General features: G+C 37.9%; 1 protein-coding gene across 1 annotated transcript in view; it reads left to right on the forward strand.

Moving 5' to 3' along the window:
- The window catches only part of LOC138175863 (endosome/lysosome-associated apoptosis and autophagy regulator family member 2), a 212,235-nt gene that overhangs the window by 1,144 nt on the left and 193,459 nt on the right, over nt 1-17,632 (forward strand). The window lies entirely within an intron of this gene.

Genomic DNA, 17,632 nt, shown 5'->3' on the forward strand with positions numbered 1-17,632 from the left:
GTGTGTGTGTGTGTGTGTGTGTGTGTGTGTGTGTGTGTGTGTGTGTTTGGGAAGCAGAGGGAATGGAGTTTGGAAGAACAGGAAAAGGCAGCAACAACCTTTTGCCTTTGGGAATTGCTGAATGCCCTGTTGAAGAGGTTAACACTATTCTATCTCTGTCTCTATCTCCTATATACTTGTGGATTTATTGTAATGGTGATGAGGGAAACCTCTTATTATGGAAAGTAGGCTTTGCTGTTCCAAGAATTTTTTTGGGTAGGGGGTGTCATTGGCTGCTTGTATTGGGTGTCTTTTTCTTTTTTTAGGGTTTAGAGAATGCATAATGAAAATAAATGACAGGAAACAGAATCTCCCACTTTGAGAGGTGATGGCAGTGGAGATATGGGCAGTGGGGATTCAGAGAAGCAAGCCTATTTTAGGATGCTTGTGATGAATTAGAGTGACAGGTCAATTAATTTGCAGGACAAAAACAGATGAGCTGATGGTCTTTCAGTGTAACAGGACCAGACCTATCCCCTGCCTATTGCTGTAACATACACATTTTATTCTAGCTCTGATTAAGCAGGCATCTTGCTCTGGACATCTTTGGATGCCCATCTGTCCCCTTCCCCCAGTCATTTATGGTGAAGAGACAGTCACTCACTAGTGCAAGGTATCAGAGTAGGCTGGGCTGGACTGAAATGAATAGAAAAACAAATGAGGATTGCCTATCAGCTCCCAGATGTACTTTAGTTGTGGAAATCTGTGGTAAATCTCAACAAGCAGCTGTGTTTAATTTGAGTTTATCAAGATCATTAAAAAAATACGTGAACAACAAAAATAACCCCCAAAATCCCAATTATCATGTGCCTAATCTTTAATCTCTCCTCTCCAGCTTTCATTTTAATCATATCTAGAAAATAGTCCAGTCTTTCAGCTTCCCTACTAAAATTACTCCTCCAAGGTTAGTCACATGAAAGAGAAAGCATATTCAGTAAAAAATCCAGATATGTTATATATCTGCATGTACATATATACAAATGTGCATTTACACACACATATATTTTCAGCTTCTCAAACCTTAACTTTTTTCCTGTTATTGGTGACTGCTACAGGAAACAGATTGATAGAAGTGAATGAAGGTCAGGGCAATGGCCCTGCAGGGGTTGTTGTGATGATGAATTAGTCACTACAACTTCAGCAGGCTTATAGGTGAGAACACAGTCTGTACTGAAGGAAGAGTAGATTAACTAAATCTAGTGCCAAGATTCAGAAAAAAGGACCAGAAAAAGAAAGGTCAATCAGGAATCAAGGTTCAGGAAAACTACTTTCCTTGTTCTGCTACTAACTAGTTTTAAATCTATTGTCTTCATTTTCTTAATTTTTAATTGACAAGATATGTGGGAAGATTATATCATTTTAGTGTGTTTACAGTTGTTTTTCTAGCCATGATGATACACTGTACTAGAAGGTAGCCAGAAGGTTACTGAGGCTGACCCTCTACATGCACAAGTGATTCCATTCTATCTTGCCTTCTTCAGCAGATTTCCCCCTCCTCCTTCTTGGTTTCTTACTAATTTTCAATACCTCCCTCTCTATAGGCTGCTTCATTACTGCCTACAAACATGCTCATGTCCCCTCTATCCTCAAAAACTCCTCAATTGATTTGTCCATCCCTGCTAACTATCATTTCATATTTCTCCTTCTTTTCATGGATAACTTCTTTGATAAGGTTGTATACAATAGGTACCCCCACTTCCTTTCCTCTCATTCTCTTAGCTTTCTGCAGTCTGGCTTCTAATCTCATCCTTCACTGGAACTTCTCTCTTCAACATTATCAAAGATCTCTTAACTGCCATCTCTTAACTCTCATCCTTCTTGATCTCTCTGTAGTCATTGACATTGTCAGTCACCCTTTTCTCCTTGATACTCTCTTAGTTTTCATGACAGTACTTTATCCTGGATCTCCTTCTACATGTTTGACTGCTCCTTCTGAGCCTCCCTTGCTATTTCTCCTTTCAGCTCATTGTCACTGGGTGTGGGTATCCCCTAAGTCACTATCTGTGGCCCTCTTCTCCCTTTTTACTATTTTGTTTCAGCTCTCATGGATTCAATGATCATTTCTATGCTAATCATTCCTAGATCTACTTATCTAGTCCTAATCTTTCTCCTGATCTCTAGTCCTATAGTTCTAATTCCCTACATCTTAAACTGGATGTCCAGTAGAAATCTTAAGCTCAGCATGTCCAAGAGTGAACTCATATTTCCCGCTAAGCTCTCCCCTCTTCCTAATTTTCTTGTCATTGTTGAACGTACATGCCACCATTTCCCCAATCACTCAGCTTCTCAATCTAGGTATCACCATCCTCAACTCCTCACTATCTCTCACTCCTCTTCCCCCAACATCTATCCTAAATGTTGTAAAGTCCTATCATTACTACCTTCATAACATCTCCTGTCAGTCTCCTCTGATTGACACTGCCATCTATCTGATCTTGACTCCCCCCTCCCCCTTACACCTGAATTGCTGTAATAACCTTCTAATTGTTCATCTTCCCTTAAGTCTCTCCCTACTCTAATTCATCCTCTCCACAGCTGTCAAAGTATCCTTATTCAATAAACTCTAGTGACTTTTTATCACCTGCAGGATTAAGGGAAGGAAATAAGCATTTATGTGGTGCCGACTATGTGCTAGAGACTGTGATAACTTAACCCTCACAACAAGCTCTCTGAGGTAGGTGCTGTATTATTCCCATTTTGCAGTTGAGGAAACTGAGGCAAACAGGTTAAGAAACTTGACCAGGGTCACACAGCTAGTAATATGTTTGAGGCTGTATTTGAACCCAGGTCTTGCTGACTCTAGAACCAGCACTCTATTCATCGTGTCACCTATCTGCCAAATTTTTGACCTTTAAATTCCTCCATAAATGGGCTCCTTCCTATCAGTCTTCTTACAACGTCTTTTCTCTTCTCCTCCCCATCGTATGCTGCAATCCAATAGCCTTTTTGCTATTCCCCACATAAAACACTTTATCTGCCAGCTCCATGCATTTTCACTGACCGTCCCCCATGTCTGGAATACCCTCCTTCCTCATCTCTGTCTCCCAACCTTTTTGGCTCTCTTTAGGTCCCTGCTAAAATTCCACCTTCTCTAAGAAGCCTTTCTTGGTCTGCCTTGATTCCAATATCTTCCATCAAAGACCGTCTTCAAGATGTCCTGGATATGTCTTGTTTATGCATGGTTGCCTGAAAATTGTCTTCCCCATCAGACTGTGAATTTTTTTAATCAGGGGCTTTTACTTTTTTCCTTTCTTTGTATCCTCAGTGCTTAAACATAGTCCCTGGTACATGTTAGATATTTAACAGATTATTGTTTTCTGACTGATCATGCATGTTCTTTCACCTTATTCTTGGTGCATAGTTGTAATGTGATCACTTGACCAAGGGCTGACATTGACTTTGGCACTGAACAAAGTTGATTGAAATTTGTGGAGTTTGGACCTTCAACTTTGGGTTTCTTATAATTTGACTAGTTTGTCGAGAATCTCAGACTAAATAAGCCTAATAAGTGTATAGAACTCTGAAGATGGAGTGTTGGTGTGGTCTCATTGATTATTAGCTATGTGACCTTACATTCTTGGAGGTTTAGTGATGTGTAAAAGGAGGACAATGCTATTCATGCTGTCTATTCCACCAGGATGTTGTATGAATCAGATGAGATAATGTATGTAAAATGAGGTATCACTTTAAAAGGCTATATAAATATGTGTAGTTTTGTTTAGTATCAGGTAAGGAACACAGTGAATAAAGAATATAGTAAACCAAATAAGAGAGGACATTACAATCAAGAACAGTGAAGCTGGAAGTTACTGTCAACTTATGAGAGAAAAGGGAGCAAGGATAAATTAAACCCAGGAAAGGGAGCAAGGGTAAATTAAACACAGGAATTAATAGCCATGCTATTAAATTATGACCCATAGTTTCCATCACCCTTTTTAAAAAAGCAAATTATTTTTAAAGCCAATACTAATAAATTAGCGAAATATGGCTATTGTTACTTGTTGAACTCCACAAACTTTCCCTTCCCTTGACTTTAATATCTAGGTAATTTACCACTTTGACCTTATCTTGGTAAATGATGTGAGATATTGGTCTATGCCCCATTTCTGCCACATTGCTTTCTAGTTTTCCCAATACTTTTTTTTTTAACAAATAATGAATTTTTATTCCCAAATCTTAAGTCTTTACACTTGTCAAATACAAGGTTACTATATTGTTGTGCTGCTGTGACTCATTATGAAGGTGTGCAGAGCAATGAGATAGCTAAGGGGGAGTAGGGAAATTGAAGGAGGAAGAAGAGAAATGAAAGTTTTTGCAGTTCCTGCATTGAGTGGGTTTAGCATAATCAAAAGCTGGTATGATTGGTTAGGAAATGGCTCCTGGTTAAAAGCTGGAGAAAAGAAGACTCAGGTGAAGCTGGTCAAACATAATTTCCTATTCCTCGGGCAGTGGAATAATATAGAATATATTGGAATTTTGGAAATTTTGGAAAACTCAATTGGTGATTAAATCAATAAGATGAAAATAAAAGCACAAGCAGGAATACAATACTTGACAGCATAGAATTTGTAGTCAAGGTAATATGAGCAAATGAAAGGTGTGGTTGAACTCCACAGGCTAAAGAAGACTTCAATATCTAGTTTCTTAATGGTATAAAGACTAGACAACAGTGCAAAATCACAGCAGTAGATTTATCCTTTTTAGGCTTCTGAAGTGAAACCAATAAAAATATGAAACTAATACAAGATTACAATGAACTATGTCTCCCATTACAGTGTCCTAATCTATAAAATGTAGGTTTTAAAATGCGATCTGTTGATATTATGAAGATAAAATGAGATAATTCGTGTAAGAGTAAAAAGTGTTATATAAATGTGAGACGGTGTTGTAAGTTGAGCTGTGGTAATAAAGGTATGGAGTCAGTATTGCACAAATGGTTTTGCAATCAGTACCATGGAGACAAAGGGGATAGGCCAGTTTGAGATGGAATGGCATTCAGAAACATTCATTGTAAGACTAAGCCAGAAAAAGAAAGTAGAAGAGAAAACTGAGTTTGGTAGTTAGAGCAAGGCTGGAGGCTTTGGTCTAAATGGATGATGACTGCTTAAGAGGAAAGGAATTAGTAACTAAGTGGCCAATACATGCATTATTTAAGTTGGGAAGCCCTGATAAATCATTAAAGATGCTTGCTAGTTGCATCTGTGCTTCCAACATAGGTAGTGTTATGCAACTACTGGTTTGGGATATATATTATTTGATAACTATTAATGCATATATACTTTCATAATTTTTTTCCAGTCAACAAACATTTTTTAAGTGCTTACTATGTACCAGGTACTGTACTAAACTCTGGGGACACAAATAGAGGCAAAAGACAGTCTCTACTCTCAAAGATCTCCAAGTTTAATGGGAGAGACAACATAAAATAACTAAACATCAATAAGCTATACACAGGATAAATTGGAAATAACAGAACAAGGAGTAAGGAAAATGAGAAAAGGCTTCTTGTCAAAGGTGGGGTTTTAGCTTAGACTTGAAGGAAACTTGGGAAACCAGTACATCAATAAAATCAATGGGACCTTTATTAAGTATGTACCATGTGCTGGGCACTATGCTAGGTCCTGGGAGTCCAAGATGAGGAGGGAGGGTATGCAGGTATGGGAAATATTCAATGAAAATTCCCAGAGCTGAAAGATGGAACGTCTTGTTCAAGGAACAGCAAGGAGGCCAATGTCACTGGATTGAAGCATATGTAGCAGAGTATAAAGTTTAATAAGAGTGGAAAGGTGGTGGGGGCAGGGCTGTGATAGGTTATAAAGGGCTTTGAATCCCAAACAGAGCATTTTGTATTTGATTTTAGAGGTTTCTTTTTCTTTCCTGTGTCCTGTATCCACTGACCTTCTCTTTAAAGGCCTTCTTTGGATTTGTTCTTTTAGCTCCAATAAATCAGAAGATTTTGGGATAGAATAACTGCAGATTCTGCAAAGTCAAAAGGGATCTGGCAGGAAAAGAAATAGCCTTTTTTTGTGGGAAGATGGAAGAGTACTTTATATAGTACTTTAAAAACATTTTCTTCACAACCATTCTGTGAGGTAGATTGTATAAATGTTACTGATTTCCAATTTATAGATGAGGAAATTGAGACTTAGATGCTGAGAAATCTGCCCAGTGTTACTCAGCTAATGAATTCTGTGCTGGGTTTCTGATCCAACCTCCTCCTGACTTCAAATCCATTATTTTTTTCCATAATAGTATGCTGCCATACTGGGCCATGAGCTACTTAGAATAAAGAAAGCTAAGCTCCTGTTTTGGAGTAGTTAGCATAGTAAAATGATTTCCCAGGCCAGCAGAGGTAGGATTTCCATTTAAAATTTGTCTACCCTCTGAACCAAATTCTCATATTTTAGGCAAATGTGAGCAAAGTCTTCACACCATCAATATTTACAAAAACTGAGTTGACACATCCGTGAAGTGTCATATTTGAGCACAGATGAAAATAGCATAGCACAGTGCAGAATCTGCAGTCTTCTTATTATGATGGGCCACCCTTCAGGAGAGTGGCAGATCTATCATTTCTTATTCTGAGGAAGCTCCATGGTGTTAACTTTTTTATTTTAAGGGACTACGGGTCCTTCTGTCTGGGCCTCTGGACCTGATACCAATCTAGCACCTCAAGATCCAGTGAAAATCTCTCCTCATAGCTTTTCCTGACCACAACATGGATTTCTTTTTGCCCTCCCTAAATTCCTGTACCACTTATCTCTATTATATAATATTGTATTTGATTACATACCATTGTATTGTTTCATGTCACTGTCATTTTTTCCTAATTAAATTTTAAGACTTCTTTACTTATTTGCCTATAAACAAGCTCCTTGAGGATAGATAAAACACCTTCTTTTATATTCCCACAAGACCTGGTTCATTCATTGTTTAATAAATATTTATTGACTTGGCCTGGCCATAAGCTTTGTTAAAAGCATTTGGAATTGTAGAAGATGCAAGGTGGGGGAAGGTTTAGGTAGAAAATTTTTAAATTTTTTATTTAAATTAAATTAATTTTAAATTTAAAAGATTTTAAAAAGACCTCCCTATACCTATTAATAGGGCAGCTAGGTGGCATAGTGGGTAGAGTGCTGGGCCTGGAGTCAGGATGATCTGAATTCAAATCTGAACTCAGACCCTAACTGTGTGACTTTGGGAAAGTCACTTAACTCTGCCTCAGTTTCCTCATCTGTAAAACAAGCTAGAGCATGAAATGACAAACCATTCCAGTGTCTGCCAAAAAAGCAACAACAACCCAATGGGGTCATAAAGAGTTGGACATGACTGAAACTACCAAACAACAACAATACCTATTAGTCATCTACATTCTGGGTAGAAAATGCTTTTGTAGAGTTTAAAAGACAACCCTCCCCCCCATGCCTATTAGTAATCTGAAAGAAATGAGTACTCTATTTGACATAATACCTTAGGAAGCAAAGATTGTCATAGATTTATATATGGAAGTACTTCAGAGACTAGCTAATTCAAACCCCTCATTTTAATATACAAGGAAACTGAGGCTTAGAGAGGTAAAGTGACTAGCCCAACATCACAGATTCAGAGATAGGATTTGAACTCAGATTCTCTGAGTATGGCACCCCTATTCTTTCTATGGTAACATATCGCCTTTTTGGAGGATCATTGATAGTGAGCTGAGAATGACTTGTTTCATTGAGGAAATAAACCTATTTGACATGTAGGAATGTAAATTTTATGTTTTTCTCCATGGGGATGGGACAAGCGAGGTTCTAAAATGACTGAGGAGTATAAGGTCCTGGATTCCAATGCTTTTATTTATCTGGCAGGATTACTTATTAGAGATGCTTTAGAAAGGATTCATTCTCTGAGTATGAGTTGGAGTGGCTTGCCTACGTGATCTCTCTCAATTCTAAGATTCTGTAACTATGTGAACATGATACTTTGCTTCAGCTGAGCTGGAGGAGAGAGTATTAACCAGAAGCTACACTGCAGGTAGGATCCTTAACTCATTATTACATATGGTTAGAAAGAGAAGTTAAACAGTAGCACTAATTGCCACCCCTTTGTCAACTTCTCTTTCCAACCATATGTAATAATGAGTTAAGGATCCTACCTGCAGAGTAGCTTCTGGTTAATACTCTCTCCTTTAGCTCAGCTGAAGCAAAGTATCAAGTTGATAAGGGGTGGCAATCAGTGCTACTGTTTAATTCTCTTTTTTATAATTGAAAAAGGGTGGGATTTTCCCACAGTATTGTAGGGTAAGGCAGTGATGAGTGCTCTATGAACAGCTTCGGTGGAAAGGCTTCAGTACTCAATAATCTGTGTACCTGTAAGCCTTAGGGGAAAGTCATTCTTGAAATGAAGGATGACAATCATTTGCATAAGAAAAGGCTTGCCTGGTAAAGATGTGCCAATAGCTAATTTTTTTCTCCACTTTGAAGAAACTAGCATTTGAAAAAAAGGATTTGGCAGAGACTAATCAAGAAGGGTGGTTTTGAAAAAAAGGTAAGGGGTTGGGGTCTGGGTGGAGTCTATTTTTTTGCTTGCATATTTTTAAAGTTAATATAACACTAGGGGCTGTTGGTAAAGAAAGTTAGATTGTACTACTTTAGTTATTAAATGAAAAATAAAGGGGATTTTAAGTATACAGGGTGTTTCAGTGGACCATAAGCTCAATCTGACCCAACAGTTTAACAACTATCTGACAAGATCTTAGGCTACATTAATAAAGACAGATTATCTAGATGGAGAAGTCATAGTTGAGAGGTCAGATGATGCCTAGAGTGATCATGTACTGTAAAAAAATACTTTGATATATTTTGATTTTATATCACCATTTCCAAATATATTTCTCCTCACTCCCAGACATAGCAAACCATCCTTTGGAACAGCAATTAAAAAAAGAGGGGAAAAAGCAGCAATTAATATAGTCCAACCCATACTCAAAGGATGACTCTCCTTTACAGCGTATCTGATGAGTAATGTTACCCAACAAATGGAAGCTGTGGAGTCTAGTATATGTAAAGTTTTCCAGCCAGACTCCTCCTCATGTAAAAAGAAGGGAGGGACATGACTACCTAGTTTTAAAGTCAATGATATTGACAAACTGAAGTTAGAGGACAGAAATCAATCAATCAGTCAATATTTAGTTAGTACCTACTATGTGCCAGGCACTGTGCTGAACACTGGAGATAGAAAAAGAAACCAAAGACAGTTCTTGCTCTCCAGAAGCTTACAATCCAGTGGGTGAGATGACATGCAAACAAATATGTACAAAGCAAGCTATGTACAAGATAAATAGAAAATAATTAACAGAATGCTGGTCCTGGAATTAAGAGGGATTGGGAAAGGCTTTCTGTAGAAAGAGGGAGTTAGTTGGGACTTAAAGGAAGTTGGAGGGGTCAGTGGTTGGAGCAGAGGAGGGAAAACATTCTAGGCATGGGAGACAGTCAGAGAAGATGCCCAGAGCCAAGAAATGGAGTGTCTTGTTTGAGGAACTGCCAGGTAGGCTTTGCATTGGATTGAAGGGCATGTGAAGAAGTAAGGTGTAGAGACTGGAAAGGTAGGAGGGGTCTAGATTTTGAAGGGCTTTGAATGCCAAAAAGAACAGGTGGTCCTACCTTCAATTTTTACAGATGAGGAAATTGAAGATTAAAGAGGCTAAGCATCTTACCCTAGGTTAGGCAGGTAGTAATTGACAGAAGCAAGATTTATCTCCACATCCTTTAACTTGAGAAGCCAATTCTTTTTCTACTGTACCACAATTTCTCAATTATATGAATATGAAGATTTAGTTTATGGTAGAAAATAATCTGCAAAAGCCTGCCTTCTCTGTCTTATATTTTAGCAAAGAAAACTTCAACTTCAGGACCTTCCTTAATAAAGGTTTTCAAGAGATGAAAACATAGGAATATTGGAAAAATGCAAATAAGAACAAGTCAGATACTACCATAACTTGCCAACTTGGCAAATTCAACTAATACTCTAATACTTCTAATGAAAGCATTGGGAATTGAATAACTAATACAAAGATTTCTAAAAGTAGTAAAAGTCATTGCTGATGAGACTGTGGAGAAGCAGGCACACTATTATAATGGTGGAATATTAAATATGACTTGAAATAGTGGAATACTTCTATTCTTTGGTCCAGTCATTTCACTCCTTTGGTGACACCCTAACAATGCAACGTCCTATCCTAATGACAGGAAAAAACCTATCGATACAAAATATTTGTGGCAGTATTATTTCTAATATCCAATGTCTGCAGTCATCCTGTGAGGCCAATGGTTGGAGATTGGCTGAAGAAGTTGTGGTTTGTGAATATAATGGAATGTTGTTATGGCATAAGAAAAACACAAAAATGAAGAATACTAAGAAATAGGTCAAAATATGTGACATGACATGGACAAAGCAGAATCAAAACAATATATTTATAATTATGTTAATATCAGTGACAATAGATTCCAGAAAAGTTTGCTGGAGAGTTCAGCAAAGAACATGGAAACAAATAATATTTTTGTGACTATCTTGTTAAAGTTAATATGTTGTGAATAAGTAAACTGTGACTAATGGAAGTAAGTTCTTATTCATGTATTTGAATATTAAATTTAGAATAAAAAGGCATACAAGCTATTAATTGATGTCTGCCTGCTTGCCTTTAAAAAATTACTTTTTAATTCTATCTGCATTTTTTTCCAATTATTTTGCAATCTTCTCCTCTTTGAGGTAAGGTAAATAAATACCTGACTACCTTTTAAATATGTCATGTCCAAACTGGAATTCTTCTGTGTATTTGGTGAAGCAGCAACAATAACTCATACATATATAACACTTGAAATTTGCAAAGTACCCTGTGTATATTATCTCATTTGGTAGTCACAATAATTCTGTGAGGGTGTTACTTATATTATGCCCATTTCACAGGTGAGGAAAGTGAGGTTCAGAGAAGTTAGTTGACTTGCCCCGGGTCACATAGCTAGCAAGTTGGTAAGGCAAGAGTCAAACTGAGTTCTCTTGATTCTAAATCTAGTGTACTATTCACTATATCATACCTTTTCTTTTTCAGCTGGTCTTCTTGGCTTCATTACTTGAGTATCATTTCAAATTCCTCATATGGCCTCTCAAATGCTAAGGTTATAGAATCTAACTGTCATATTATCACTGCCATCAATGATGGGAATAGACTGGCGAAATGCTGGCAAATCTCTTCAATTTCCTGACTACTTGTCCTTCTTCCAGTTACTTTTGTAAATGCCCTTGGGATGAGCTACCTCTCTCGGCATTTTCTTTCTCCAATCCCAGCACCTTGCACACAAGTCTTTAAATGTTTGTTGTGTCTGATGCCGAGTTTTCTGCATACTCATCTTACCCTCTAGTACTTTTCACAGTTTTGTGAAGTAGTGCTATTCATAATCTCCAGTTGTCTTGCTCCATAGTCTTTTGTATCTTTTGTAGTTAAACACATCCTCAAAGTCATTGTGACCCAGGCTATAATGTCTTTCCATTTGGCAAAGAAATTGTTTGTTGGCCAAGAAAGTTTTGAGACTCTTTTGGCCTCATTATTATGCTTAAATTTTCCTGGGAAATGGTGATAATCACAGTCATTTTTACTTTTATTCCATTTCAGCAGCTTTATAGGATTATAGATCTAGAATTTGAAGGAATCTCAGAGGCTATCAGACCCAATCTCCTTATTTTACCAATGAGGCAACCAAGGCCCAGAGATGTCAAGGAACTAGTCCAAGGTCACCTATTGTTAGCACCAGGGCTCAGATTTTGTAGCCGTGTTCTCTAACTCCAGAGCCCGTGCTCTTTCTACTGCATCATGCTAGTCATGTCCCATTCTTTGTGGCCCCATTTGGGGGTTTTCTTAGCAAAGATACTGGAGTGGCTTGCCATTTCTTTCTCCAGCTCATTTTTTACAGATGAGGAAACGGAGACAAACAGGGTTAAGTGACTTTCCCAGGGTCATATAGCTACTAAGTGTCTGAAGCCAGATTTGAACTCAGCAAGATAAGTCTTCCTGAAAGCCCTGGCACTCTATCCACTCCTAGCTGCCCCTGTACCATGCTAGTTAATATCAAAAGTAGAGTAAGAAACCAGGCCTTTCTGATGCCAAATTTAGCATTCTAATCATTATGCTATGTTATCTCTTCATTTAAAGTACCAATAGTTACATTAATATTAAGTGATCTTAAAAACTATTATTTCTAGGACCCTCTATTTTTTTTGTTTCCCTGTCTACTACAATCACTGCCGAAGTGATAAAGAGGCCATGAGACTAAAGGCCATTTTTTATTTCATCTGTTTTGTGGATCATCTGGGCCAAAGACTATACTATCCAGTGATGCTTCTGATTTTGAAGCTTGGTGCACTTAGATAGGTTGGTCCATGGACAGCAGATAGACTGCTGCTATACATACAAAGTTTTTTCAACCTAGTACAGTTTATTAGACCTTGTGCTCTGCTGACTGATCTAACAGTTTCACATTTCAGGATCACTGTGCCCAGTATTGGAGTAGAACTTCTGGGGAGACAATAGTAACAAAAATATCCACTTATATTTACACAGCGCTTTAAAGTTTAAAAAGCACATTTTTGTCTATACTGTAGTTGTATGAATTCAATGGAGAAAAATATTTGCACACTTATTTTTGTATTTATTTTAGAGACTCTGAAAGGAATTATTTTAAAGATTTAATAGAGAAATGCTTTGAGAAAGATAATAATAATAGCTTAAACTTACAAAGGTTGTAAGGTTTGTAAAATACTTTATATGCATTCTGTGTAAGCCTTGTACCAACTGTATGAGACAAGTGACTTTACAGATAAGGGAACTGAAGCTCAGAGAAATTATGTTATTTGCCCAGGGCCACACAGCTTTCAAATGTCTGCAGCATAATTCAAACTGTTCCCTTACTGACTCCAAATCCAATGCTTTACTTACTATTACAACTTGCATCTTTAGCTATCATATGAATTCAATGAAGAAAAATATTTGCAAAATTTTTGTATTTACTTCAGCAGCTCTAAAAAGAATGATCTTAAAGGTTTAAAAAAGCAACCCTTTTCTTATGGAGATACTATAAGATGGAGTGGTCTGTCTCTCTAGTTAAGTTTTCTATTACTGGAAATGTTTAAGCAGAAACTGGATGATCATTTGTGAGGAGTATTGGAGAGAGGGCATTTTTTGGGGGTGAGTGATTGGAATAGATGTTCCTTTAGGCACTTTGGAAGGGGTAAGATGCCATATATGTCTCTTTTTGCCAAGAAAACTCCAAATGGGGACATGAAGAGTCAGACACTACTAAATGACTGAATTACAACAAAGTAAATACATTAATGTGTAAAAGTTTTCTCTATTGAATTAATATAACTACAGAACAAACATAAAATGGTGCTGTCTGGTGGTTAATGAGACTTTCTAAATTTAGAAGCTGACCACTTAGAATACAGGTTTTATTTGACAGGTAACTTGTAGTTTGAGAATCCTTATAAGCAGGGATAGTAAAATTTAGAGCATACTAAGATTGTTTGGGACAAAATCACAATCCTTGTAGAAGCTGGAGCTTGTTGGTTTCACATTTCTTTGTATTTGTCATCTTCTAGAACTGTAGAAAGAAGTTTGGCAGATGTTTTTTAGGGCTATAAGCTACCATCACGGGAACTCCTAAAAAAACCTACCAAAAACTCTATTGGCCCTACAGTAACCTTCCCCAACTCAGAAGTGCTAGCTAGTAAGAGCTCTTTCCTTTGGCAGCAGTTTAGAATGTAGACACTACATTCTGTTTGCCTTCTCTCCCAGGCAGAGAAGCCATGGTGTTTTCTGTACTCTACAGCCCACTCTAAGTTATGGAGACGTTTGTTTTTTAGTTTGTTTGTCACCCAGGCTAGTGGTTCTGATCCTGCTACCTCCATGTCAATGAGTATATGTAGCAGCAAGCACCCCAGCGTCCCCAGGGTGTCTGCCAATACAGGTTCTTGGATCTGCTTTGATAAAGGAAAGCAACTCAAAATGGGTTAACAAGCTTACTTTAATCAGTCAAACATATATTGTTTACCTAGTTCAGGGGAAAGAGGTCAGCACCCCAAACTTCAGAATATACAGACAGAATTATCAAGACAGAAACAGATCAAGTAGACAGATTTCCAAACTGTCCAACCATTACATCCATACCCAATCAACATCTGGGTTTTTCAAAGCCGGGGGGCTCTGGACAACGGCTTCCCAGAATCCATATCGAATCACAGAACACTTCTCAAAGTGAGCCCCAAAACAAAACTACACATCAGGACTTATATAACCTTCTCCTGGCTCAGAGAATGTAACAACCTTATTGACTCACTGGCCAATCAAGAAGTTTCTACTGAAAAACAAGCCTCCCACCCCAGGCTCCAGGTGCACTTTAGCCTAGGGGCAGGGAAGATCTTACAAATTTACATTCCCATTACAGTATATCTTTCAGAGAGTAGGCAGAAAAGAAGTGACCAAAACTTGATTTCCTGACATCTGGTTAGCAGTACTGGTAATCTGATCAGGATTTTCAACAACTGAGTCTTTTTGATGGAATTTGAAGTATCTCTGACACCCTATTAATTTTTAGTAAACCTTCAAGAATCTTATAAATGTTATCTATTACCATTATTGGGCAGTTACATGGTGTAGTGGATAGAGTGCCAGGCCTGGAGTCAGGAAGACTCATCTTCCTGAGCTCAAATGTAGCACACTTACTAACTGTGTGACCCTGGGCAAGTCACTTAACACTCTTTGCCCCATTTTCTTCCTCTGTAAAATGAGTCGGAGAAGGAAATGGCAAACCATTCAATTTTCTTTGCCAAGAAAATGGGGTCATGAAGAGTCAGACACAATTGAAAAATGAATGAGCGACATCACCATTATTAGCATGCACAGTTAAAGATTGGCTAGACTGTAGATACACATATTAGGAGCATAGTTATAGAGGCAGAAGGGAGTTTAGGAGCTAGAAGGGACCTTAGAGGTCATCTGGTCCAACCTCTGCATTTGACAGGTGAGGAAACTGAGGCAAAGTGACTTGTTCAAAATCATACTAGTACAGTATGTAGCATATAGTATATAGATAGTATCAGGGCTCAGATTGGAATCCAGGTCCTGTGATTCCAAACCCAGAGATCCTTTCCCTGTACCATGATGTTCCTAGAGTTGCACAACAGGACAGAAATTTATTGAGCTATCATTTTGGGAAAGTTGGCTTGGCTGACCTGCTTACATTTAAAACAGAGCAAGATTTGATGAAATATAGTTATGTTGATGAGGTTAGTAGTGTTTCTACCATTCCCTGGGCCCTAATATATATTTAAAAATTCCAGAACAGGTTATTGTTAAATTGAAAATAGGTATCAAAATCTGTACAATACAATAATAATTTAATTATCTATAAGGCATTGTTGTAGGTACTAGGCATAAGAAGATAAATGAAAGTGTCCTCCTTCAAGGATCCAACATTCTACCTGGGAATCCTAGGAGGAAGAGAGCATAAGCAGGGGAATTCAGATCACAAGACTCATCCTGGAGGCCCATAGGCCATCATTCTTGAGCCAAGCCTTGAAGGAAGCTAGGTGTTTCAGGAGGAAGAAGTGAAGAGAGAGTGTATCACAAGCATAGGGCCCAGGCCTATGCAAAGGCCCAGAAGTAGGGGATGACATATCAAATTCAAGAAGTAAAAATTGAGATTGTCACCTTGAAGAGGTTGGAAGCAGTCAGTCCAATGAAAAGGTGATTTTGCAAGTAGCCTAGGTGAAAGATGATGAGGGACTGAGCTAGGAGAGAAGTGACATGAGTGGAGAAAAGGGGACAGATATGAAAGATGTAGCTGTGGAATTGATGAGCTGACCTAAATGGTTGCTTCAGTGACTGTGGTTGAATAACCCTATGGCAGATTTACTTATTATGTGGCTTCATTTACTATAGCAGGATAAGGAAAGTTGCATTTATTATCTGTGATTCAGGAAAAAACAATAATAACAAACTCCAACCACTTAATTTCATGTTCTTGGTGAAGGAAATGAAGGCAGCTCAGTGCCTTAAGGCCCAAATTTAATTCTGTGAATTAATGTGGAACAAAATCAGGACACATGAAGGAGGCCAGTTAACTATTCCCATTAGAAAAAAGAGCATAGACTATTCCTTAACTTAAAGGATAGAGAATTTCCAGGCACATTTTTCTATTTCATAGGATTATAGATTTAATGGTGAGAGAGACCTCAGGCATCATCTAAACCAACTCAAAAATTTTAAAAATGAGGGAACTGAGGCCTGGAAGAGACTAAGTGACTTGTCAAGGTCATCATGATACATACACCCAAGCATCAGAGGCAGAATTTGAACCCAGGTCCTTTGGGAGGCTGCATGACAAATTGGATGGGGCACTAGACTTGGAATCATAAGAGACTTGAGTTCAAATACTGCCTCAGGCACCCTAAGGTCTCTTCCAACTTTAAGTCTCTGATTCTCTGTTTCTGTATATTATAACATACTGCCTAGTTGGCATGGCTTTTAAAATTTCTGAACCACATTATTCTAATTAAAAATTAGAAGTACAATACTGAGCTTCTTAACACATTCAGTCCTCCCACAGGCAAAAATTAAGTGTTTATGGAGAAGAAACCAAGAAATTACTACTCTGGTGATCAATGCCACTTATCACTGTTTGCTAGGAGAGAAGTAAAATTGCCTCCATATGCATGAGGGTGCCTATGCCCAAATTTGTTCTGTCAGCACTCCTCTTGTATTGTTTCTTACACACTATGTTATATTGTAATTATTTGTCTGTGGATTTAACCAGAAGCTGAGGCTTTGGGGAGACAACATCTTCGGGTACATTTTCAGTTTTGGAAACCATATTTTAAGGCATCCATTGAACAAATATAGAGTATGTCCAAAGGAGGAGAGCCAGGATAAGATGACATATTCGGAATGGTTGAAGCCTGGAGACAAAAAGACTTGGGTGGAGGAATCATTATAATTGGCGTCAGATATTTTTGAAAGACTTTCATGTGGAAGAGGAATTTGACTTCTGTGTAATTCCAGAGGTGAGGACTAGAATCAGAGGGAAGAAAGATCAACTGAACATAAAGAAGACATGTCTAACAATTAGAACTGCCCTAATTGAAATGGGCTGCCTTGTGGTGTAATGAGCTCCCTATCATCAAAAGGATGGAAGAAGAGACTTGACTACTATCTGTTCTGGTGGGGAGTTGGACTAGAGGATCTCCAAATTCCCTTCTAGTAGTGAGATTTGATTCTATTAAGAATCAACTCCATATTTGTTTGATTATATGAAAAGTCAACTCCATATTTGTCTCCTGTCTCCAAGACTGGAGTTTTATATATCTATTTTTCTTAATTGGGAAAGATTAAAGGTAAAAGGTAAAGGAGATTGCAGAGGATGAGATGGGTAGATAAGTATCATGGAAACAATGAACGTGAACTTGGACAGACTTTGAGAGATAACAGAGGACAGAAGGGCCTGGCATGCTGTGGTCCATGGGGTCATGAAGAGTTAGACACAACTGAACAACAACAAATTTT

The sequence above is a fragment of the Petaurus breviceps genome, unplaced genomic scaffold (genome assembly GCF_028583685.1).
Source record: "Petaurus breviceps papuanus isolate PSGF00001 unplaced genomic scaffold, PetGlider_PUasm1.0 79, whole genome shotgun sequence".
NCBI lineage: Eukaryota > Metazoa > Chordata > Mammalia > Diprotodontia > Petauridae > Petaurus > Petaurus breviceps.